This window comes from Puntigrus tetrazona, chromosome 14 (assembly GCF_018831695.1).
Source record: "Puntigrus tetrazona isolate hp1 chromosome 14, ASM1883169v1, whole genome shotgun sequence".
NCBI lineage: Eukaryota > Metazoa > Chordata > Actinopteri > Cypriniformes > Cyprinidae > Puntigrus > Puntigrus tetrazona.
In genome coordinates this window covers 15,491,366-15,515,034 of record NC_056712.1, presented here as the reverse complement: position 1 = coordinate 15,515,034, position 23,669 = coordinate 15,491,366, and the positions used below count along the sequence as shown (strand labels likewise).

At 40.8% G+C, this 23,669-nt stretch overlaps 1 long non-coding RNA gene and 1 pseudogene across 1 annotated transcript; one reads left to right on the top strand and one right to left on the bottom strand.

The window, feature by feature from the left end:
• The window catches only part of LOC122358293, a 29,180-nt pseudogene extending 7,448 nt beyond the window's left edge, over positions 1-21,732 (top strand).
• Positions 5,330-12,784, bottom strand: LOC122358294. Its single transcript, XR_006252590.1, has 3 exons — positions 12,646-12,784; positions 9,756-10,163; positions 5,330-6,351 (listed from the first exon to the last, which is right to left on the bottom strand). It is a non-coding gene; the product is annotated as an uncharacterized LOC122358294 (long non-coding RNA).
• Positions 21,733-23,669: the final 1,937 nt, after the last annotated feature.

Here is a 23,669-nt window from a genome sequence, read left to right as displayed (position 1 = left end):
AATCATTTTCATTAAAAAAAGTCATTTTGCTTTTATTTTTAATTTTCAGTTATGTATTTAGCTATATAAAGCTTTTGTATTATTTCAGTTTAGCATAGCATTTTATATTGGCTTTATTTCAATTAACAACACCAAAAAAAAAATTGTTGTAGTTTACACTAGCAATGCTGAAAAAAGTTTCAAAATCTTATAGCTAAAAAAATGTTTCTACTGATATAAACACCCCAACAACTTACAGTTTGGTAAACTTTTATGTTAGCTTGAAGCTTTTACAATCCATACAGTTGTTACAAAAATAGACAAAGACTGTCAGATAGATGCTAGCTGGTTGCTAAAGCATTTCTAGGGTGTTGGTACTTGAGTATTAGTAATCTTTGCGGAGTCGGGTGCTGTATTGATGAAGTGTATGTGAGTGGACAGAATTTCAGCACGGCTGACATGATGCTGATGAGAAACGCAAGCGTGCACAGCTGCAATCTCAGACTCATGCTGCTCGCCTATTTCGCGTTATGCCTGTCTCTGGATGACACTTTATTAGTTGTGCAAGTATTTGCTTTGCATGTAAACACTTCAAATAAAATTCACTTTTACAATTTTCAATACCCCTAGCAGCATTTTTATATAAGTTAATGCGATAGTGATATCCTAATCAGTTAGCTGTATTTGTGCTTAAATCTTTGCAAATATAATTATGACTTTTCTCTTTTCCTATACAGCCATGTTCAACCTCATCCCGGTGGGCTTGCGAGTGGTGGCCATCCAAGGAGTTCAGACCAAACTCTATCTGGCCATGAACAGCGAGGGCTACCTGTATACATCAGTAAGTAACTGCAACTTTCTAATATAGATGTTAATTTATGCGTACTATACTTCACTCCTTCATCTGTTTTAAATCAAGACCTCTCAGACCAACACCTGAGCTCTTGTCAATGACACTCACTCTAACCAGCGCACACAACTCTCATCTCCTGCCAAAGCATGATATCAGACACTCAGAATAAACAGACCTCCTTGTGACCCAAGATCAAATGGTCACACAGCCTTTAAGATACGTTCTACGCCCCAAACCCCATACTGTGCTTAAAAAACGGTCTCCCAAGAGCAGGCTACAGTCTTTCACAGATTTAACCATATAAACAGATGAAGCCTCCACTGTGCGCTAGTCTCAAACCCTCTCTCCATATGGCATGCTGTCAGAAAATGAGTTAAGTTACAGCTGTGACAAATATCTCAAGATGTTTTCATAACCCTCGGCTCTACTCTCGTAGTTTAGATTATGCGCAGCGCCCACGCTAAGTGGCGTGATTACAGGGTGGATGGTTTAGAGATGTTTGTTTACTGGCTGCGGTCGGGCCGAACTTTGCCCCCTCACCCCTCACAGTCCTGACCTTCCGCCTGCCTCTACCAGACGAAATGTCGGTGCTCTGGCATTCGTCTTGGTTACTATGGTGATGCAGGCAAGGCGGTATGTGGGTTGTGGAAATGTACACCAGTCCCAATCGTTTTATTCAGCTTCAGCGAAGATAAATGCGACTCTCCTCTTTCGTAAGCACACGTGAAATCATCCTTAATGAGCCAAATCCATATGGAGGACTGTTTGTAATTGCTCTTAATGTTTGAAAGTACATGCAAAACACCATGAATCATCAATGCATTCAGTTGTCAATAATATTTGGTTGTCGACAGTTGCAGTGCGTAAATAATGTTATTGAAACATAGTTGTTGCCCAGTAGACCTTTCTCTGAAAGAGGAGGATGGGTGAGTTTTCCCACTGCATGAATCGAGTAACATGGCTTTCATTGTAAAGATGACTAATATCGAAACGCTGAAACATTTAGAAACTCGTGAAAATATGCTGAGCAGGCAGCCTACATCCCAACATTGATTGACTGCGTGAAGACATGAATAATGCAGTTACGCACCTGCCAAACTTCTGCTGCAAGACAAATGTCAGAATTTCACTATGTGGTTGGCATTACTGGAGCTCGTGTTGTCTGACAGGAGAGAGTGGGCGCAAAGCGAATACACAGTCTCAACAACAACAACACGCTCTCTCACTCAACCTCAATCTCGAGGCTGACAGAAAACCTACATATTATGAATAACTGTGGAAAGATTGGACACTAAGCTTTGAGGGAAGGATCATTGAGAAAATGTAGCATGAACAAGCATGAGAACACTGACCTGGTCAGAGATCATAATGAATCAACTAACAATAGACAATACACTAGACGACATGTTTAATGTTTTCTCTAGATTTTGCATAGGTACACCGTACCAGCAAAGAGATTAAAGTTAATATTTTTTTGTGTGTGTTTAAAGGATCTCTTGTGCTTACCAGTGATGCATTTTCTTACCATGTTATGAAATATGGTAAGACCTTAGTATAGGTCAATTTTCACTATTAACTAATTGCTTATTAGCATGAGCATTACTAGTATATTGGCCTTGTATTAGTATTTATAAAGCATATTCCGCATACTTAATCCTACCCAATACCTAAACTTAACAACTACCTTACTGTCTATTAATAAGCAGTAATTAGGAGTTTATTGAGGCAAAAGTAATAATAAACAGTTAAATAATGGATTAAAATAATGTAGGACTTTAAAATATTATTATTGTTCAAATAACATCAATTTTATTGTGATATAAATGTTCTTTCTTCCTGTGATGCGGAGCTGACATTCAGCATCACATTCAGTAATCAGTCTAATATACTGAGCTGTTTAAGACACATTTCTTATTATCGTTATTGTTGAAATCATTTGTGCTGCATAATATTTGTGTGAAAACGGTGATGGATTTTTCAGCATTCAAAAGAACAGCATTTATTTGAAACAGAAATCTTTTGTGTCTTTTTTTGATCAGTTGAATCCATCTTGCAAAATAAAAATAGTGTATAGTGGTCCTTCAGACCGATTACAGGTACATTTAAAAAAATTTGAATATCATGAAAAAGGTCAATATATTGTCAGAATGTGAAACCCATATAGATTCATTACACAAAGAGTAAAATATCTCAAACCTTTATATCTTTCAATTTTGATAATAAATAATGGCTTACAGATAATGAAAATGATAAACAAAATGATACTTTATACAGAAATGTGAGGCTTCTGAAAACTTAAGTTTATTTCTAAGCACTTGGTTGGGCCACCTTTTGAATTAATTACTGTATTGATGCGGCGTGGCATGGAGGCAATCAGCCTCCATGAGATGAAATATTTGAAAATATTTTTGCATTTATCTAGTCCAGGAGCAGTGGGGTTTTTTTCAGCAGCTCGCTTATCCATGCTGCAAACCTGTTGCCACTGAATCTGTCCTGCATAATGCTGTTTTCAGGACGATTTAAGCTGAACTCGCTCGCAGCAGGCGGGAGAAAGACAAATAAGGCAGCAGACAAAAGACTCTCACATGAAATCTGACAAAAGCATGCAATCTGATCGTAACGTTAGGTGTGATACAGCTGCAACATATCCAGCAGGAGCCTCTGGGGATGATAGAGAAGCAACGGGATCTAAATACACACACACACACACACACACACACACATACAGCTACTGCACATCCCGACCTCAAGCACACTGTAACTCACGGCGGTTCTCTGTTCCCACTCAGTGACTTTAATGATGTGTGCTTCAGCGTCTGTAATGAAAACATATGTGCTGGAGTGCTCATTAAATTAAAGCTCTGTTCTCAACAACAGTAACGTTGTGTCACCGTGTGGCATCCTGGTCGACGGCTGAAGGACGGAGGCTATATTTAACATTTTTCTGAGTGACAGCACAGCAAGGTTCTGTAGGTGTTAATATTTTATTCCGACTGTAACCTTAGCCTGAAGAGTGTTAATACACATAGGTCTTTGAACATTCATCTCCATTCGCTCCCTGTATTCATTTCCATTTGAAAAGATTATGCATTCCACTGTAATTGTCCAATATGGGATAAATACATTTGTGAGCTGTTTAGTTAAATGGACACAAGAGGTGATTTTTCGGGTGAATGAAAGCTGGATGTGGTGGTGTTTTTGAGTACACTGTAGCTCTTACACATTGGTGGAGAGCTTTCAGCTGGCATAAGTGCTTGGTGATTATGGGTGAAGGATTCTGAGTGTGTGGCATTACTACAATCTAAACAGTATTATAAGGCCTTTTAATGATTTAGTGTGCTGTAATTCTGAAGTCTCTCTGTGTTCTTGTGATGCATGTGTGCGCGCACAATTCTGGGTGTTTTATCTCCCTCTCTGGTTCTTTATGTCTGCTGCTATGGAGCCACATGCTGCCTGAGCCACACAGCCAGCCAATCATACGCCAGTGATGTTGGGAAATCCCCAATCAATGGAGAGTAGGTGCTGTAGTGAGTGACGTATGAGAGATTTGAAGCAGCTCTTGTGCTGCTGGGAAGGTTTACACCTGTTTCTGTTTGTAGATTTCCTTTTCCCCTTGCCTGTGTTTTGTTGTTGTATATACAGTACGCTACCATTCAAATGTTTTAAAAATGATTTAGTGGATGTAACACCTTTTTTATTTCAAAATGACAAACAAGATTTCCACGACCGTTTTTGAACAATAATGCAAATTAGCAATTTAATCTTTGTTTTGAATCTAGTCGTTAAAATGTACAATTTGGACTGATTCATAAAAGTCATCCAGTGGTGTTCTTTTCCCCTCAATAAATAAAGAACCAATCAGTTAGTAGACAAGCACAATGTGCATCCACAGTTATTACACATGAAGCTAAAATGCATTGAAAATCTTTATATTTGTTGTCCAAGGCCGTGCAAATATAATAAATGTGGCCAAATTATGAATAAACCGCGAATAGCGAATGATGTTTGGTTAATTTGGTCTATGACAAGCCAAATCATCCATAACATGTCATAAAGCAGTATCCTACAATTCAGCACTTTTACTACAACACAGTCAATCAGCAGTACAGAATTAAGTCATGCTGACTCACCAGTGCAGTTCACTTTAAAGAAAAGGACCCTGCACAATAACTTTTTTTTTTTTTTTTTTTACTCTTTCGAGATCTGGCAGTCCCTGAATGAATTCTTTTCACTTGAAAGCATAGTGAGGGCGTTTCGCCTCTGCTGACCTATTGTATGTTGTTGTAAAGTTTTAATTCTCTCCAAAGGTTCCCTCATATGGAGCTCTCTAACCAAGTTTACGTGCTCAAGAATATTACAACTCGAATCTAAATTTGAGCAGTCAGAGAAGCCTAAACACCGCATGGCAATATGCTAAAAAAACATTGTGTGTTTTTGCAATCTGCGTGTCTGTGATCAGAAGGCAGAAAAGAATATAGAAAGAGAATGCATGCATGAGTGAGTCTGTATGTCTTGCATGCAAATGTATTCATCCATCAGCGTGACAGTGAGTGGGAGAGAGGAAATCAATTAAACATATGTTCTGTTCTCTGCACACTTTCTCTTTACATTTAATAAACCAAACCGCATGATTCAATGCTAAGCTTAATGGTAATACCTGCTGTTTGATCAGTCAACACTTCAGATATTAAAACAACCATGCAAATATAAATAGTTTAATCACAACATATCGCAAATGAACAGGTGATCAGATGACAGTCAGTGCGCACTGGCGACGTGCGGGCTGTCCTGTGAGCTGCTCTGCCGGCGCATTTGAAGTCGAAAATCAGTTTAGTGTTGGGTCATTAAGAGCAGGCAGAGACGGGCACATCAATATTAGAAGTCCACAGACTACAGAGAGAGCACAGACATCATAGCCTGCTGTAGTGGCCATAAGAGACATTCTGCAAAGGAACAATTCAGATCTTATAGAGCACTTTCTACAAATACAGTACACATGCCTTTTTTATGCAGTTAAGACATAAATCCTGTATCTTTTAAATATATTAGGTTAAACTGACAGTATGTTGTTATTTAGGGATTGCCAAATACGTCACGGTACAGACGTAAAATAGTTTTTTTTAAAATGCAGTTCACATTAGCTTGACAAGAAGCTGAAAAAGGGAAACCGTAGTAGCTCTGTGGTGTTTTTCTCAGTAAAGTTAGTGCCATCAGCAGTACGACTCTCTCGTTTGAGACATCTTGAGCTTCACTGATAATTCAATTATTCAGATGGGTGGTTGAGTCAGAGGGAAGAATGAGGTACAGGTGAAGAGACCTGGTTACCAGGCGTTCGTACTGCACCGCGCAGGAAGGAACAGCCTCTGACTGGAATAGATAGTGTCAGCTTCCCCATTTACTTCTTTTCCATAAATGGGATTGGAGTTGGAAGAGGGAGAGTGGGTAAAGTAATGAGACCGAGGGAGAGAGAGGGGGAATGGTAGGAGGTATAGCGTACAGAAGCCGAAAAAGAGAGAATCCTGCAGAAAAATGGAGAAGATAAATAAGGTTAGTTTTTGAAAAAGATATTGAAAGACAGAGGGAGCATCTGATGGAGGATGGATCAAGAGAGAGAAAAGCAATAAGAGAAAAATAGGATGGAAAATATCAGACGGAGGGAGAGAGCTGAGCGGATTTCAGAAGATAGAGCACTTAGACATATATGAAGACCAAGTAGAAACACTATCTGTTTCTAGCGCACACACAAACATCTCCTTTTCCGTCTGGGAGGGGGAAGCCCTTTGGGAGAAGAGAGGGAGGGGCAATGCGGGATTTCCCCTGTCAGAGGAAAAGATATTAGATACGAATCAGTGAGCTGGCAACAGCATGACTGCAGCTCCTGATATAATTACACTTGGAGATAGAATCAGCTCGAACACAAAGCACTACAACACCTCAATATCTGCTCTCTTTTACTCAGCTGTTAAGAGGAAGATTAGTCATGTGCTTAGGGACAGTACTGAGACACAGCCGGAGCCCAGGTCAAGTCACTCACCAAGTGACAATCACATACTTGTCGATGTCTAATGCAAATAAAAAATGGCTTTGAAAAGTGATTATTTGATAGTTCATTTCATGGATTGTTGATTGGTTTATTATGAACTATAAACAGTTTATGGACACGTTTTCATTGGGTTTCACTGAAAACTGACACTAAAAATTTAGGTAATTAAATTACATGCAGAAACACGGAAATAATTGCAGAATCCAATCCAGAACTTGCAGTATAACGCAGGATGTCGTGTCATTTACTACACGTAATGAAGCATGCATGATGTATACATGAAAGATTGAACATAATTTCTGGAACTGCATGTGCATTTTACTGTCTCTAAAAAAAAAGAAACAAAAAGAAAATAAAAGTTCACTTTAACTTGATGAAACCATAAAGAAATATTACTTTTAAAATGACTGATAATTACTAATAAAATTATTATTAAAACATTGTTTTCTTAAAACATTATTTCAGTGAAATAAAATAATAATACATTATTTTATAAAATTGGTTAAACCATTGAAATGGAATCCGCAAATTTATGGAAAACAGAATGTGGCATCAAAAAAAATTTTGACAAAAGAAAAACATTTCATAGGGCCTTAAAAATTTTTGTTTTGTTAAACTTTTAATAAATTGCTATTTAATATTGTAAATTAATCAGAATCCAAAAACAGAATAAAAAAAACTAAAATGGAAAAAACTGTATTTGGAAAGAAATAAAACTGATTTCCCTAGTAGAGGCGCCTTTCGAACTGCATGTTTCAGTTAATTATTTTGGCCTTCCAAAACTATTTTGGAATAAATTCCGTTTATTTTGCCATTTTGGCCAAATATTTTCAGTTGGCAAAATTTTCAGTGTATCGCTAAATGAAAGTGTTTTGTCCCATGTGGCGACAGATAGATGGAATATTCATCCTATTAAGCCACTGAAGCAACAAAAACTAAACGGGGATACTGTAGAGCTAAATGAGAGATTAATGTATCTCGCCCCATCACAGTGCACATTATCTTTGTTCCACTCCTCATTCTCAGCACTGCCGCAAGTATATGTGTGGTAATTCGATAAAACTGCCTCCTTCCTCTGTTCTCCACAAGACCTCAGCGGGTTCCCAAAAATATCTACAGTGTTTCTATGTATATAGCTGCTCTGCAGCGCTTTTAAACCATGCCACTACTTGCTGCAATTTTCATCAGTGTTGGTGATAAAATGGCATGGGCAATTAGGAAAGTGTGTTTGCCGTTTTTGCACAGTGCACCTCTCATCTAACACAATCTGGAAGCTGTGTTACAGTATGTGGTGATGCCTTAGAGATTTAACAGCTCTTCTCCTTCTCTGTGTGCACGGATGCAAGAACATTTGTACCAAGCATGATATTGTGGTACTTTCTTGTCTAAGTCAGTGATGTTAACATTTCTTATCTCCATTTAGAGAGGAGTACTGTAGCATGTTGTTTACACCCACATCACATATGTCTGGACCTACAGTGAAGTATACCACAACTGCAGGAAAAATAGAGGCTTTGTCTTTGAAATCGAACTGCACCTTGGTTATTAAATCGATACTGTTATGCACTTGTGGTAATGCATTGTGCCTCTTTATTGATGCTGAATGGCCTTAATCTCAAGGTTCTGAAAAACCATGGGAAATAATTTATTTATCTTAAAAAGCATGGGGGGAAGACTGTGTTGAATTTTAGCATTAATAGATGAATATGATTTATTACTCTTTAAGTGTCAGTTAATTGTTCTAGGTCTAGGTCTCGGTCACCGATTAGTGAACCAACGTCTAGATGCAAGCCTAAGATTGGTTTCACTTTGAACACAAATCATTTTTCATACATTAGCATAATTATAAATAGTTTTTAACACATGAAATTAGACACTAGTTACAACACATTTTTTTTTTTTTTAATTAAGAGAATATTATTCATTTAAAAAATATTGCCTTTTACAATTGTATTATATATGTATTTGTTTTAAACTACTTTGAAACAATTATTACATTTATTATTTAAATACACTGACATTCAGTTTGAGGTTTCTATTTCTGTTTCAAATAAACTCTATTTCTATTCATCTCTTGTTAAGCCTCTGTCAAGTCTTGGAAAAAACTGTTTACACAAAAATATTACAAATAAAAATATTTCTAATGATTGCTAAAAATTCAGTTTTGTGTCACACATATAAATTGGATTTCAAATATTTTAAATTGTGGTAGTATTTCACAATAATGTTTTTACATACTTTTTACAAACAGCCTTAATGGGCATAATCTTACTGACTGAATCAAATGGAGTTGTTTTTAACTCTATATAAGAGTTTTGACTATTTAATCCTTGTAGGGTTTGAAAGGTATTTTGGCTGCCATTTAAAATGAAATTTGTCAAAGCTCACATTGCTTATTTAATTTCATATCCATGTAAAATATTGGCTATTTTAGAACCTTTATTTGTTCAAACTATTGCTGGGAAGGACATTTAGAGAGGCATTTAGAAGCATTATGTTTTTGTGTTTTATGGATTTGGTGGTTAGCATGTGCCATTTACAGTCATCCCCGTTTCCTGCCCTCATCCTCTCAACATTTCACTCTTTTGTTTTTGTTTATTATGATAATTATGATGAATTATTCCTGATAATACTGGATGCAATCCAGTCATTATTAAGAGCCGCTCTACATAATGCTTTTGTGCTCCATTTGGTTGTAGCTAATTATTATGACCTTCAGCTGAGTCATTAACAGAATTATTAACAGAATAGCTGTATATGAGGCACAAAATATAGCAGTAATTTATTTGCAGAGATACAGCATGTGTGTGAGGGAGCATTTCTTCTGACTAGAAGCGTGGATGAGATGAGATGAGATGCATCCCTACTTTAAGTTCTTACCCAGACTGAACCCGACTTGACTGAAGTGTCTTTACCACAGTGCTGATAGCTGACCAAAGATCCATCTAACGTCTTGATGATGTTTATCTCAGGTGAAGTATCGATCCCAGAGCTGTCCCTGTGTGTCTGCTTGTAGGATATCACACGTAATCAAACTTTCTCATCAGGCTGACCGCAGCCCCTCAGAGCGCAGATCTTTTGAACGTCCGCACTTCTGTTTTCGGGGATGTAGCTCAGAGCTGAGCCGACAGCCTGTCCCAGAGCAGGTGCGATGTCACGGCTGGTCTGTGACATCAGGAGTGTTCCTGTCAGTGTGTGTGGGAGCTCAGTGTCTGTGTGAGTCAGCCGGAGCAGAAGGACGACTCCGGCCTGTACGTTGAACAGTGGAGTGCTCTTGTTGGCACCAGGCTGGAAAAAAAAAAGAGTTCAGGACTTTTATGGATACATGATGAAGGGACATCTCTACAGTAGCCGCATATATCTGTGTTACGAATTCCCTTTAAGGCAGTCTGTGGATGTCTTGGTAACACACCTGAGCAGCTATTTGCTAAGTACATACTGTAAGCATTGTTGAAAAGCTTAGGGTTTGACATATAGTTGCAAAGTTACTGTTAGTATGTGTAAAGTGGATTATCAAAAATAAAACAGAAGATATTCCATGTTTAATAGAGTTATGTTACGCTAGATTTCAGATCAGCAAGCTTTCACTGGAGCTGTTCTGCTCAGTGCTAGAGACCTCCAGCAGTTTTTAAAATGTCTTGATTAACCAACTCCGATTTAGATGGAAGAGATTTTAGCGTCACATGTCTGGTTAGCTTATGTTTGATTGCCACAGATATTGAAATTGTAGCCACAACATTCTTGTGCAAGCACACTTATGGAATTCATGCAGGAAGTTAGATGAAATAACACAATTTGCCGTTATTTAATCTGCTGTCTCCTGTATAAATCTCAAACCTGCTGTAGTTTTTTTTCTTTTAAGTGCATCAAGCTGAAACACCGAACACTTTCCCCTAGTGATGTTTTGCACAGCGACACAAAGATTATTTACAGTTTCTTTCTTCCCTTGACTCTGATGAAAAACATAATTTGATTTACAGCTCTCTCTGTAATATTTCCACATCATTTGCCACACTCAAACAGTAAAGATTACAGCCACAGGACCCCGAGGTTCTGTAATCCATTTTAACAGAGCCGTTCAGTTACTGCAACAGCAGCCCAAAGGCTCGGCTTGGATATTAATCTAACCTCTTCTAATGACTTTCTGTTTGAATTTACTTCCCTCCTGCATTTAAGGAGATGGATATGTTACGAGCACTTGGATTTGAAAAATCAAGCATATATAAATTCATATGTGTAGAATATTATCAATATGAGTCTAAAATGCACTTTTTACGAGTACTGTACAAGCACTTTTTCTTAGTGATATAAGAAATATGTTACATTTCAGCCAGTTAGGTTTTGCATGGTTCACCATGCCTGGACTAGCTGGTTGATAAACAGGAAGTTTTGATCCATGAACAGTGTTTGTGTTGTTGTGGCTTTGCATAGGCATCGATTTATTTCAAATGCTTTATTGGGCAGGCGAATGAGTTAGACACCTCTTGAAAAGCAATTAGTTAGCCAGATAACATGCAGAATAACGTAATTCGCTGTTGCTCCATGCACTGTCTCTGATCTTTTCACCCTCTTACACCGTTTGCAATATCCTAACGGAAGCACATAGTCAATACAGGATCGAGCCTAGTGGGAGGTGAGCATTTTTAATGACTCAATGAAGTGCACACGGTGTACTCGCACGCATCCAATACGGCCAGATCCATAGACTGAGCTGAAGAGCCATCCATCCACAAACTCCATTAGCATGTTTATGCAACACTACAACATAGATTGCTTTTGGAAGTGCTAATGAGAGAACGCATACAACAGAGCAAGCAGGGAAGAGTTAGGATTATTAGGGAGAAAAAGATAAAAGGGGAAAAAGAGGAAGTAGGGATGTTAGGAGGACGAAAGGGGTGAAAATACTATTTACTACACTGGGATCAGAAATGTTTCTGTTTAACAGTTGTTGATTAAGGAAAGACACTGCAGGCAAAACAGTTTTTATGCACTTGTCAATTTTGAGATTTGGGGCTTTTTATGATTTTTTTGTTCTAAAATTATATGTAAATAGTGCATATTTAATTAAATAGCACCTTAGTAGCATATTTAAGTATAACATTTTAGAAAACATGTAATACAAAAATGTCTTTTAATTTTTAATTTGTAAGTATGGTGATATCTATTAGTTATTTCTGTTCACCTCGGGTGCCTAGCCTTAATTTAAAGTTGAGTTGCAAAATAATTATTTTTTTACAGTATTGTTTTATTACCATTGAGATATTACTATAGTTGTATTTTTTTATTTTTAATATACATTTTTTCATTCATATTTTAAATGTCAATTTTTATTGTTTTGTGGTTTTTTTTGTCTGTTTTTTATTTTCCCATATGGTTTTTATTGATTTGATCTCAAATTTCGTTTATTTTTCTCATATTTATCAATTTTAATTATATTAGTACATCGTTAAAGCCTATAATAAAATGTACTATATATAGTTTAACAATTTTTTGTTTTAGTTTTAGTAAACTATAAAAACCCTGAGTTTCAAACTGATTTTCCTCCTTGCCTAAAATCTGAGACAGATAGTCTCACCCTAAAACTCATGCCATTGGTTAATGTTGTTATATACATTTGCAGGGATACCATTCTATAAAATGGCTTATATTTGTCTTTGCATAGTAAAATGATTTTACATTTACTCTTTAGACACTGTGTTTATGTATATTTTTTTCATCATATTACTTCGTACTAGCCACTGTGCCACGTAAAGGATTTGAAACTTCAAACCTCATCTTGCATCTTTTTTTTTCTCCTCCTTCCTTTGTCCTTCAGGAACACTTCACACCAGAGTGCAAGTTTAAGGAGTCAGTGTTTGAGAACTACTATGTGACGTACTCCTCCATGATCTATAGACAGCAGCAGTCGGGCAGGGGCTGGTACCTAGGCCTGAACAAGGAAGGAGAGATCATGAAGGGCAACCATGTGAAAAAGAACAAGCCCGCTGCACACTTCCTCCCCAAGCCTTTGAAAGGTAAGTCACTACCTCAACACACTATGTAGTCACTCCTATTGCTATTGATGCAGTAAAGTTGCTGTATGAAATTAGATTTAAAATCAGTATCCAGCTCTAAAACCTACCTGGTGTCTTGGCATATGTGTACCAGAACAATAAGTACACTAGAGGCAGTAAAACTGTGACATTGTTTATACCTTTTCACACAAATTTACAGAGTTTCGATTAATAAATTGATGCTAACGTTCACAATTGAATGTTAGCATCACGCATATTCAACTTCATATCTTTGGGTTTTCAAAGACGGTAGCTCATGGAGTACAGAGAGGTACTTGAGAGGTGAGGAGCTCTCGTTTAAATCCTGTGTAATTGTTGAAATGACACGGCTGCATCAACAAATACCTTTTTATAACAGTTTAGGTAGGTTTAGGGTTGGATTTGGTGTAGGACATATTTCCAGCATGATAGAGCATTAACTTTTAGCGACAGTCACAGCAACACATACCTATATCAACATAATAAAAACGTGCCAGGCCCCTCCGAGGATCGCCACCTTAACGTGGTGGAGGGGTTTGAGTGCCTGAATGACCCTAGGAGCTAGGTTGTCCGGGGCTATATGCCCCTGGTAGGGTCTCCCATGGCAAACAGGTCCTAGGTGACAAGCCAGACAAAGAGCGGTCCATGACACCCTTATGGAAAAGACCTGGAATGGAGTCGCGACGTCGCCCGGTATGGCGCAGCCGGGGCCCCGCCATGGAGCCAGGCCTGGGGCCGGGGCCGGCATGCGAGCGCCTGGTGGCCGGGTCTTGCCCCACGGGACCCGGCCGGGCTCAGCCCGAAACAGCGGCGTGGGGCCATCCCCGTGGGCCCACCACCTGCAGGAGGGACCGTAAGGGGCCGGTGCCTTGTGGTTTGGGTAGCAGTCGAAGGCGGGGACCTCGACAACCCAACCCCTGGACTCAGAATCTAGTTTTAGGGACATGGAACGTCACCTCTCTGGGGGGGAAGGAGCCTGAGTTGTTGCGTGAGGTTGAGAGATACCGGCTAGAGATAGTCGGGCTCACCTCCACGCACTGCTTGGACTCTGGAACCCATCTTCTCGAAAGGGGCTGGACTCTTCACTACTCTGGTGTTGCCCGCAGTGAGAGGCGGCAGGCTGGTGTGGGCTTGCTCATAGCTCCCCAGCTTAGCCGCCATGTGTTGGAGTTTAACCCGGTGGACAAGAGGGTCGCCTCCCTGCGACTTCGGGTTGGGGAGGACTCTCACTGTCATTTGTGCCTACGGGCCGAATGGCAGTGTAGAGTACCCGGCCTTCTTGGAGTCTCTGGGAGGGGTGCTGGAAAGTGCTCCAAGCTGGGACTCTATCGTTCTGCTGGGGAACTTAATTGCTCACATGGGTGATGCTAGCGACACCTGGAGGGACGTGATTGGGAGGAGCGGCCCCCCGATCTTAACCAGAATGGTGTTCTGTTGTTGGAATTCTGTGCTAGTCACGGTCTGTCCATAATGAACCCTGTGTTCAAGCATAAGGGTGTCCACCAGTACACCTGGCATCAGGACACCCTAGGGCGGAGGTCGATGATCGACTTTGTGGTTGTATCATCTGATCTCGAGCCGCATGTCTTGGACACTTGGGTAAAGAGAGGGGTGGAGCTGTCAACTGATCACCACCTGGTGGTGAGTTGAATCCATTGGCGGGGGAGGAGGCCGGACAGACTTGGCAGGCCCAAGCGCACCGTGAGGGTCTGTTGGGAAGCGTTTGGCAGAGACCCTGTCAGGGAGATCTTCAACCCCGCCTCCGGCAGAACTTTGACCGGATCCCGAGGGAGGCTGGAGACATTGAGTCCGAATGGACTATGTTCTCTACCTCTTTGGTCGACGCAGCCGTCCGGAGCTGTGGCCGTAAAGTCTCCGGTGCGTGTCGTGGCGGCAACCCCCGAACCCGATGGTGGACACCGGAAGTAAGGGATGCCGTCAAGCTGAAGAAGGAGTCCTATCGGGCATGGTTGGCCCGAGGGACCCCTGAAGCAGCTGACAGGTACCGGTGGGCCAAGCGGACTGCTGCCCGGGTGGTTGTGCAGGCAAAAACTCGGGTCTGGGAGGAGTTCGGGGAGGCCATGGAAAATGACTATCGAACGGCCTCAAAGAGGTTCTGGCAAACCGTCCGACGCCTCAGAAAGGGAAAGCAGTGCCCTGCCAACACCGTATATAGTGCTGATGGGAACCTGCTAACCTCGACTGGGGATATTGTGGGGCGGTGGAAGGAATACTTTGAGGACCTCCTCAATCCCGTCAACACGTCTTCCACTGAGGGAGCAGAGGCCGGGGATCCGGGGGGGGACTCGACCATTACCCTAGCTGAGGTCACTGAGGTGGTTGAGAAGCTCCTCTGTGGCAAGGCACCAGGGGTGGACGAGATCCGCCCGGAATACCTCAGGTCTCTGGATGTTGTGGGGCTGTCTTGGCTGACACGCCTCTGCAGCATCGCGTGGGCGCGGGGAAAGTGCCTCTGGACTGGCAGGCGGGGTGGTGGTTCCTCTTTTCAAGAAGGGGACCGGAGGGTGTGCTCCAACTATAGGGGATCACACTTCTCAGCCTCCTGGGAAAGTCTATGCCAGGGTACTGGAGAGGAGAATCCGTCCGATAGTTGAACCTCAGCTTCAAGAGGAACAATGCGGGTTTACCCTCTTCAGGATGCTGGAGGGTTCCTGGGAGTTTTCCCAACCAGTCTACATGTGTTTTGTGGATTTGGAGAAGGCATTCGACCGGGTTCCTCGTGGTGTCCTGTGGGGGGTGCTCTGGGAATATGGGGTAAGGGGCCCTTTGCTAAGGGCTGTCCGATCCCTGTATGATCAGAGCAGGAGCTTGGTTCGCATTGCCGGCATTAAGTCAGACTTGTTTCCAGTGCATGTTGGACTCCGACAGGGCTGCCCTTTGTCACCGGTCCTGTTCATTATTTTTACAGGATTTCTAGGCGCAGTCGGGGGCCGGAGGGGTCTGGTTTGGTGACCACAGGATAGCTTCTCTGCTTTTTGCTGATGATGTTGTTCTGTTGGCTGCATCTGGCCAAGACCTACAGTGTGTGCTGGGGCGGTTTGCAGCTGAGTGTGAAGCGGCAGGGATGAAAATCAGCACCTCCAAGTCTGAGGCCTTGGTCCTCAGTCGGACAAGGGTGGCTTGCCCCCTTCAGGTTGGTGGGGAGCTCCTGCCCCAGGTGGAGGAGTTTAAGTATCTTGGGGTCTCGTTCACGAGTGAGGGAAGGATGGAACGAGAGATTGACAGGCGGATCGGTGCAGCTTCTGCAGTAATGCAGTCGCTGTACTGGTCTGTCATGGTGAAAAAGAGCTAAGTCGCAAGGCTAAGCTCTCGATTTACCGGTCGATCTTCGTTCCTACTCTCACCTATGGTCATGAGCTTTGGGTCATGACCGAAAGAATGAGATCCCGGATACAAGCGGTCGAAATGAGTTTCCTTCGTAGGGTGGCTGGGCGCCCCCTTAGAGATAGGGTGAGGAGTTCAGTCACTCGGGAGGAGCTCGGAGTAGACCCGCTGCTCCTCCACATCGAGAGAGGCCAGCTGAGGTGGCTCGGGCATCTGTTCGGATGCCTCCCGGACGCCTCCCAAGGGAGGTGTTCGGGCATGTCCCACGGGAAGAGGCCCCGGGGAAGACCTAGGACACGCTGGAGAGACTATGTCTCTCGGCTGGCCTGGGAGCGCCTCGGTGTCCCCCCGGAAGAGCTGGAGGAAGTGTCTGGGGAGAGGGAAGTCTGGGCATCCCTGCTTAGACTGTTGCCCCCGCGACCCGGCCCCGGATAAGCGGAAGAAAAAAAAAAAAAAAAAAAAAGAAGAAGAAGAAAAACGTGCCAGGGTTCACATATTGCTCACATATTGTTTTAGTGCCACGCAGTGGATATTTCCCTTAGCAACAGCGGCAAAACGTGCAGTAAGACACGTAAAAATGGAGTTGAAGTGTAGTAAGTTGAGTAAAAAGTGCACAGAGGTCCGTATTTTTATGAGACTTGTCTAAAACACTGAATCGCCTAAAAATGAGAGCAAGCTCTAAAAAGTGCTTCTCTAATCAAGAATGCCTGGTAAAGTCATTTGTTAGTTTGTGGGAACCCTGAAGATTCATATATGGAATATATGATTGCGTGCCCCAGACCTGTGAGCACACAATCTGCCCTTCCATTGTCCCTCCAGATCTGTTCTGAAGGGAACGAGATCTCAGGCTCTTTATGGAGGTGATGAGGTGTGGATAGTGGAGTCCTTAGGAGCACTGCAGACGCCAGCACAATCAGACAGTTTAAAGCGTCGTCTGTGGCAGAAGGCTCTGGAATGATAAAGCAGCTTTTGACAGCAAACAGCGCTGTACCCTTCCATCCAGGCCAAGGCAGCCATCTCTGAGCAGAACACAACAGAGCTTTGTGCAATTGTCAAAGTTCCTTGTGGCTTTCATCTGCCGGCTGCATACTTTCTTGTCAGCGAACACAGAGAGAGTGCGCCCTAAGCATAAATCCAAACTCCGGAAGTTTTTTGTTGTTGTTTTTGTTGCTTTGGAAAAAGGTCGAATGAAAGCTTACATTTTAAAACATTAAGAGACTCTACGCATAAATATTACATTTATTCCTGAGCATGTGCCGATTTCAAGGTAAACATTTTGTTTTATTGCTTTTAGATTGACTTTTAATGCCTTGATCATCATTTAGTAACGACGCATAATTAGGATTTCTCTCTTAATGAACATGAGACGTTCTCCAAACTATGAGCCGCTTTGTTTTTATGTTAAGCAGTAACTTATCAAATGACTCATGCTGCACAAATGAGTTTTTGAACGTAATGTCTGATAATGTTGCGCAATATAGCTACTCAGAGAAATCAGTAACGCTTTTCACTGCTTAAAGAATTAAAACAAGCTCTTTTATTTGATTATAATTAAAAATGGAGGCTTAGCAGCTGAGAAACACTTTGTTCCCAGAGAACATGCGTTTCCTTTTTCTAAAGCGAATAGAGAGGATAATGGTGAATGGTAGTAATGTAGGAGACAGCAGGAGTAATGCATTAGCTTGGAAGGACAGTCTGGTGCTACTGGCTCCACACTGCATTCAGAGCCGAGGCCAGTGCGCAGCCATTGAGTGAGATTTATGCTTAAAATGGTAAAATGCATAAAATACACCTATTCAAGATAGGGATGCAATGCTGCCATTTTTTCAGAACCGATCCGATCCGATACTGAAAAGTCTTGAGTATCTGCCGATACTGATCCAACCCGATACCAGCACAGTTTTTTTTTTTATTATTTCTTTAATTTTCTGTGTTGACCTGATCATCGCTCTTTTGGACATTTGCATAAATAAAAGTGAAAAAATGGAGGACTAAATCTGGTAAAATGTTACATGTTGCTCTTTGTATTGTTGTAAAATACATTCATGAAAAACAAGTAAATACATTTATAAATAAGTAAAAAGGCCTTCTATAAAATTTAAAGACATTCTGTGGATAGAACAACAGAACAAGAGAGACTAATAATCTTTCACTGCTCAGAAAGTGTTACAATACAAAAGGCTCCAATGCAGACAACCAAGCACTTATGAGCACAGAATGCACAGAATGATGTGCTTGAAACAACACAAAATCACAGTGTTCAGTCCTCCGAGTCCACATAATATGTATTTAATCTGCTTCATGCTATATTGAGCATTTCTCTTGACAGCTATAAATGTCTTATTGAGTGCTCTTTAAGAGAGTTTAATCATTTTGACTGTAGTAACCGAACGCCACACAGTTTTGAATACTGAATGGAGGATGAGAGAAGAGTTTATGTGTACTTGAATTTAAGGACTTAAAATATTCATCTCTACCTCACATTGAACTTTAGAACAGCTTCAGAACACTTATGGTGCTTTGTAATATTTTTGTGCCTTTTGTGGGGCTCAACAATAACACAGGATAGTATACACACAATATCGGATTTGGATCGGTCTCGTCTGATCAATACCCGATCCACAGAAAATGACTGTATTGGACCCTTATACCTGATCTATTAATTGAAGATATATTCTCTGAATGTAAGTCCCAAGTAAATGCTGTCTTACTTTAAGGATGTTTACGCGTATTTACGGGGAAGTCAGACATTTTGTTTTCAGTTTTCAGTAGACTAAGATACTCACACATTCAATCATTTAGATACAATCATTCACCTAAATTTAGTTTTAAAACGTGTGTAAATACATGAAAATATTTGTTACATTTTATAATACATTAATTAGTAATATGTTAATGCAGTAGTTGTAATATAAAATAACAATACTTTTGCAGCATTTATCAGTCAAGGTTAATGTTAAATTTTAAACGGCAAACAAATTTTCTTTTCATCTTTTTCAAAATTTCACCAAGGCTGCATTTATTTGCTAAAATGCAGTAAAATGGTAATATTGTGAACATTTCACTTCATTGTCACATTTCCTTCAGAAATCATTCTAATATGCTCATTTGCTTCTCAAAAAACAATTCTTGTTAAAACTGAAAATTCCTTTTTTTGGAATGATTTCTTTCTCTTTGATTCACTTAATGCATCCTTTATGAAAAAACTAAAATAATTTTGTAAAACTTGTACTGTATTAAAAAAAAATGATATTTCAAACTAAATTGAATTAATCTACATGAATGCGTTAAGATGAAAATGAACTAACAGTGATCAACAGTACATAAAGAATTAAGATTAACTTGCTGTGAAAAGTTGTCAACCCTGTGCACTAGCTAGTGTTAACAAATTAAATGTTGCAAATGGCAAACTGTTACCATAATCGTTCATGTAGAAAAGCGACGCTTGTGTCAGTTATGAGTTTAGTTGTTGTCGAGAAGAGTTGTGTAATTTGAAGAGAGAGAGGGAATTGGAATTTTGCTCGCTGCCTTATAAAGATTCTCCAGCAGTATTCTTCCAGAGGACCAATTAAGGAACTGTCTCCTCGCTGTGAACATGGCTTCGGCTGCCAGCTCTCGGCACACAAAGTACTGTAGTCTCTGTCCAGAATGCACACATGCATATTAAGCCATCATACGACTGAAGTATCTGCATCCAAAATCCCTGAGCTTGGGGCCCTTATTTACGTTCAATTACTTTAATTAGAAAAAACGTTTTTAACATTGAAAAGCGCTTAGCACTTCACCCATGTAATGTCATATTGACGCAGTCACATTTTAAAGCACTCCGGTCCAGACGATTTGATGAGCAGGTTTGTGACAGCCCAAAGAAAGCTCTACAGGGTGCAGTAATAATGACCAGGCCACCGAGTCTCTGAGACTCCTGCATCCCTCCAGCGAGAAGCTCGACACTCGCTTGCACAACCAATACGTCAAGTATCGATTTGTAGAGCTTTCCACTTAAGTGCTGTATCGATTGCATGTAGCAGGCAGAAGAAGCTTTGTGTGAGGTTAAAGGAAGTCTTTGTGATGCTCCCTGCACTGCGCATCCATCGTTAAGATGATCAGACAGATGAATTTTAGCACACTGGCTACCTTGTGGATCTCTGAAGTGCTGTCTGAAGAGTCTGATGTTTGTGTCAGGGAGCAGGAGTAGTGTTTTTTGTACAGCAAGACAAATGTTTCTGTTGGAAAGGCAAGGAATGGAGTGAAAGGGTGCCTCTCAGAAGCTTTTCTGACTCATAATCGCTTTTCACAGTCTGTTCTGCTCTACTGATTTTGCCCTTTTTGTCTAACAATTTAACAATTTCGACTTTATTACAACATCAATTTAAAAAACGTACTAAAAATAAGTTATATATACACTAAGGTTTTACGTCTTTTGAAAGAAGTCCCTTATGCTCACCAAGACTGCATATTTTTTATGGACTTTTTGTGTCACATGATGCTTCAGATGTCTTTTACTTTAACAAATGCATAGTTACTGAATAAAAAAAAAACTGAGTAGTTAAACAGAAGTGTATATATTTGTCATATAGCCTTGATTTCAGATTTTGCTGCTGCTGCCTTTTTTTTTTTTTGATAAATAAAAGGTTTAGCCAATTACTAAGCACTAGTTATTGATCATATTTAAGGCTGACATTTTCTGTGCATATTTATTAAGAAAATGGCTAAATTTCAAATGGGTAAATACACAAGCGATATACATAAAAAAAAAAAAATCTGAACATACTGTTTATTAAAACTGATAGAAAATGTTCACATTTAATCAGCAGTTTTCATGAAGTAAACAAGCTCATTTGCATCCCATTAGCATTTCCTCTGTGTGCGCATCTAACATAAAAATGTGGGATGCTTTTTACTAACCACACGCTCTTTCTCTGTTTCCTGTTTTTCAGTGGCCATGTACAGGGAACCCTCTGCACGACCTGACCGAAGTTCTCACGTTCTGGTAGCGGCACACACCCACTAAGAGCCGGAGTGCCTCGGCTGTGCTGAATGGGGGCAAAGCTGTGAGTCAGAACGAGTCGACGTAGCCGGTTTACCCGGCCCGGCCCGCTACCTACGCCTTCGCCAAAACCTCTGAATGCTTGTGACTTCACACAGACTTCTCTCCAAAAAGCTCTCAGCGGTTCAGGACAACATGAAACATAACATAACCACTTGCGAACTAGAGTAACATTTGATCGGACTTCTTTATAATTAGCTCGTTTTTTTTTGTTTTTTTGGTTCCGTTTAGCTTGTTCGGTTTGTTTTCGTTCTTGATCACCACTATAATAGCCTTTTCCATGTGAAACAAAGAAATTGTAGCCTTTCTTACAATGGGACGTCGCGTTGCAGTTGAACGTCAGTCATCGCTGTTCATTTCCTAGCATCGCAGGTCCTGATCAAGTAATGCATTTGTTAAGAGTTCAGGGCAGTCAGTGAGGGTTTTAGTGGAAGGAAGGACCCTTGGATCCTCCATGCTTCCTGAGTGTGAAGCGATCGAGATGCGCCCGTCCCGGTGCGTTGGGGGCTCCTGCGTTCTTGTGCACTCGCTCAGAGGGCTTCGCTCTCTAGCATGGGAATATAAAGCCTGCGTTCCGCTCACATAAAGAGCCAAGCTGAGCCTCTCCGAAGCAAGAGGCCACGGCTTGCTAATTGTTTGAATTAGCTGTGAGCTTTTCTTACTTTCTCTTCCTCTTGTTCTTCCCCAAATCAGCGTTTTTTCGAGGTTTTAACCGCGACTGGAGATCCAGCGCACCAAAGACAGAACTGTGAGAGTTTCCCCTCGAGCCGTCAGACCACACCGATACATATATACGCATGACAGAAAGCTTTTTTCTGATTAGTGAGAGGTTTCAGTATTCGAGGAGATGGATGTGTGGTTCACGAGGGCTGTTTCGATGTCACCCCTTACGTCTCTTTTGCGTCCTGTTGTCCGTTTTCCGAGTTCCTTTAGTCTGTGTGCTTGTGTTCTTTTGCCTTTTCCCGCACATGTCGAGTCTCTTTTGGTCAATGCTGGTCACCGTTGCCGGTGATTCCCGAGACATGGCGGGACTCCCACCTGGACTGCGTTTTGTGTGTAAGTAATTTATGGTGGTGACAATTTTCTATTTAAATGAGCAAACAAAAAAATTATACTGTGGAACTTAAGTTGGTTGGATTTTTTAGGGTATGTCTAATTTGTAAAAGTGAAAAAAAAAAAAAAATAAAAAAAAAAACTTGTACAGGGCATGTACAAATCAGGTTGTGTACAATAAGGACCTTTTGTGGCCTGCAGTACAGTATATATATCCTTCCCTCGGGCAACATAACGTCATACAAGCTACACAGGGTTCTTCTCTCTTCTGTTTCTTTCTGGTTTCTTTCTTCTTTTAGATGAACATACAGTATCTGTTGCATGGGAGACTGCAGGAGGTGAGGAATAGAGCTGCATGATGTAGGCTATGTGTATTAACTCCTCCCTGCATCATATGTTCCAAACTACCAGGATAAAACTGACAAACAACATGTATGTACCGACTGGCGCTCTGCCACGTACCTTCAAGTTGTTTCTTATTTGTTGTGTACATACAATGCACTGAATAAAATGTTTATATTAAGATATACTTTTAAAATGTGTCTTTGTGCTTTATTTGTTAGCCTTCGGTCGTCGTAATCGTATTAGCATTCTGCAGGCCGTTCGGCGGGCAGCTGCTCTCGTCTTTCTCTTTGCCAAATCGGTCTGTTCTAATGGCCTCTTACATCTTATTTTAATCTACTTACTTCTGGAATTGGGATATTAAAGAGCCATATTGTGCCAACAAAATCAAATACTGAAGAGAAAGAGCGATCGGATTGATTGACCACTGTAGGATCAAAAACTGCTGTTGTTGGAGCACTTTTGTGTTGTTTTAAGTGTGAATAAAAGTAAAATGGCACTTAACAGTGGTCTGTTTTGTAAGAAGGTGACAAATAGCGCTGCACTGGGGAGCGGATGCTGTTTTTGATGGTCTTCCTCGCTGGTGCTGGCATGTAGTGGAGCTAGTGATATAGCCAACTATATCACTTCCTCTGGACTGAGATGAATTACCCCTCAAAAATCTGCTCTTTAATTGCCTGCAGAGTCAAGACTACTACAAGGCTCCTACATTGTGAAGCACTTCCATGTAATGAATCAATATGGCAGTAGACAGCTTTGAGACTAAGACTGAGTTCCCTAGAATAATATAGTGTGTTTATATTTAATAAATCCTATTATAGAGCAGCAGACCCGCACAGTTCACAATACGGGATCGATACTCTTGATCCTTAATGATATAGCCATATGAATATTATAATGTCGATATTGGACACCTTGTTTAAACGTGTAGGTTTGGTAAGATTTCAAGTCTCTCAAACCACGTTTCTTTGGCTC